Source organism: Rhincodon typus, unplaced genomic scaffold, assembly GCF_021869965.1.
Source record: "Rhincodon typus isolate 14 unplaced genomic scaffold, sRhiTyp1.1 hic_rhity00013982, whole genome shotgun sequence".
NCBI lineage: Eukaryota > Metazoa > Chordata > Chondrichthyes > Orectolobiformes > Rhincodontidae > Rhincodon > Rhincodon typus.
Genome location: NW_025979620.1, coordinates 3,200 through 6,007, shown reverse-complemented (window position 1 = coordinate 6,007; position 2,808 = coordinate 3,200). Strand labels below are relative to the sequence as shown.

Below are 2,808 nucleotides of genomic sequence, written 5' to 3'. Positions count from 1 at the left end.
TCATTACACACGCTCCCTTATTCATTACACACGCTCCCTTACTCATTACACACGCTCCCTTATTCATTACACATGCTCGGTTATTGCCCTTAATCATTGCACACTCTCCCATATACCCCTTGTTCATTACTCACTCTCTTTTTTTCCTTTTGTTAGTTACGCACTTTCCCTTAGTCCCCTTGTCATTTTGAAAACACTCTATTTCCCTTCCCTCGTGACACATTTTCCCTCATTCCAATCCTCTTTACAAACTGTCCCTAATTCCACTTGCTGTTTGGTGAGAACCCACCGACAAATCCCTCATTAACGACACTCCCTCAGTCACCACTATTAGTTGCACAAACTCCTGAATTCCATTCCTTTACATTTGGTCCCTAACTCAGTCTTGCAGTTCTGTTTCTGCTCGGAGGTTAACTCAGAGATCCTGCTTATGATCTGGGGATAACAAGGTGTAGAGCTGGATGAACACACCAGGCCAAGCAGCATCAGTGCAGCAGAAAAGCTGACGTTTCGGGTCTAGACCCTTCTTCAGAAAATAATCTGGGGACTCTGGTTTGAATCCTACCAAGACTAACTGTAGAATTTGAATTCAACAAATGTGTGGAATTACGGGTTTGATGACAAACACGAATGTATTGTCAGAAAGTCCAGCTGATTCACTGATTTACGTAAGGAGACATCTGAAATTACCTGGTGTGGCCTACGTGTGACTCTCGACCCACAGCAATGTGGTGTTTTGAAGTTTGGTAGAGTATTTTTGGACTGGGCCGCAGGACGTTTGAACCTGGTGTTTGCAAAATATTGGTGTTTGTAAAAATGCTGGGGGTAGTGGGGGAGCAAGAGGTGAAAAAACGTGGTCCCTTTAAAAGACGATGTGCTTTTTTTTATGCTCAGAGCTTCAAAAAGATTGTCGGATTTGAAACACTTGCACCAAAAGGCCGTACGGTTTGCAGGCCCAGCAGCAGCTTTGTTTTTTTATGAAGACAACAAGTTTTGAATTTAGCCAATCAATTTGTACCAGGCACCCTGATACCGAAAACAATTAAATTTAAATCTGATGGTTTTGACAACTTAGGACCAATCCTATTGTAAGGAATATTGATTTGGATTTGTGGGTAAACATTAAACACCTACGGGCGAAACATCAAACGTTGAATATTGATGTGGGGTTTAAAAGTAGGGGCAGTCGGACAAAGATAGGAGAGTAAACTGCCATCTGCAAGAGTTAACGTCTCTCAGCCCTAAGAGAGAATCGTTGGCTCTCACAGTCTTCTCTAAGTTTTAGAGAAAGCACCATCTAAATCAAAGGTACCTATGGCACAACTAGTTAATATTCCTGACAGAACATTCGACGGAGAAGGCACAGAACATTCCGGAAGACAAGTAACTGTAATTTCAAGACACTAAAGTCTGTGTGTTTTTAAAAATTTTATATAAGTGGGACTTGTATTTATTGGAACAGCACACCATTAGCATCTTATTTTATTCCGGAATAGTTAGGAGTTAGAAGGGGTTTATTCAGTTTGTTAATAATTTAGTTAATTTTCTCACTGTTAGAGTTGGATAAATAAATTGTAACTTGTTGATTGTAAAGTGAGTGCCAGGGGTTTACCTTACTTAACCAGTAGGATTAGCTGATAAAACAGATTATACCCCTTCTCACACTCCTTTAAACAGGTTATAGGGCATACGGTACTCTCTGGGTGTTTCAGTTTTAATTATTGGGGATGTGTCAACTCTGCATTGCAATATCGGCTAACAATTAACTGCCCTCTGGGTATTAAGGGCCGGGCAATAACTGCTGGCCTAGCCAGAGATGCCCACATCTTGTGACTGAATAAAATAAATTCCTACCCTTTTTACACAAACTTTTTCTTTACACACATTCCTTAAACTCCTCACTCTTCACACATACTCTGTAAATCACTGTCTTGTCATACACACCTTCCAATTCAATTCCTTCTTTCCACACGCTCCCTAAATCCCAGCTTCTTTATACACCTCCCCAACTGTGTTCCCTATTTATACACACTCTCTAACTCTGCTTTTACACACTCTCCCTAACACTGTTACCACTTTACACACACTCCCTAACTCTGCTCCATCTTTGCGCACACGACCTAACTCTGCGCCCTCTTCACACACGCTCCCTAATCCCCACCCTCTTTCCAAATGCTCCCTAACTCTGCTCCCTCTTTATTCGCACTCTCTAACTCTCTTCCCTTTTTACACGTACTCCCCAATTCTGCGACTTCTTCACACAGTCTCCCTGTTACCGCTTTAATCACACTCCCTAACTCTGGTCCCTCTTTACACACGCTCCCTAATCCCACACCCTCTTTATACAGACTCCCAAATTCACCACCCTCTTTACACATGCTCCCAAACACTGGCCCCTCTTTATACACACTCTCGAACTCCATTCCCTTTTTACACACACTCCCCAGCTCTTCTCCGTCTTCCAACAAGCTCCCTAATTGCCCACCCTTTTTACACACAATCCCTAATTCTCATCCGTCCTGATGCACACTTCCCAATTCAATTTAATTCTTTGCACAAGATCTCTAAATCCACTTTTTCTTCAGGTAATCTCCAAGGACGCTAATACGCAAACATTCCCAAATTCACTCGAGTTTTAACTGCACTGTCGGAGGGTCGGTAATGAGGGAGCGCCGCACTGTCGGAGGGTGAGTACTGAGGGAGCGCCGCACTGTCGGAGGGTCAGTACTGAGGGAGCGCCGCGATGTCGGAGGGTCAGTACTGAGGGAGCGCCGCACTGTCGGAGGGTCAATACTGAGGGAGCGCCGC

The 2,808-nt window shown here is 43.4% G+C and overlaps 1 long non-coding RNA gene across 1 annotated transcript in view; it reads left to right on the top strand.

Moving 5' to 3' along the window:
• Positions 1-2,197: 2,197 nt before the first annotated feature.
• The window catches only part of LOC125482629, a 3,287-nt gene continuing 2,676 nt past the window's right edge, over positions 2,198-2,808 (top strand). The window contains exon 1 of the long non-coding RNA XR_007261703.1: positions 2,198-2,687. This is a non-coding gene — a long non-coding RNA (uncharacterized LOC125482629). The remainder of the gene's footprint in view (positions 2,688-2,808) is intronic.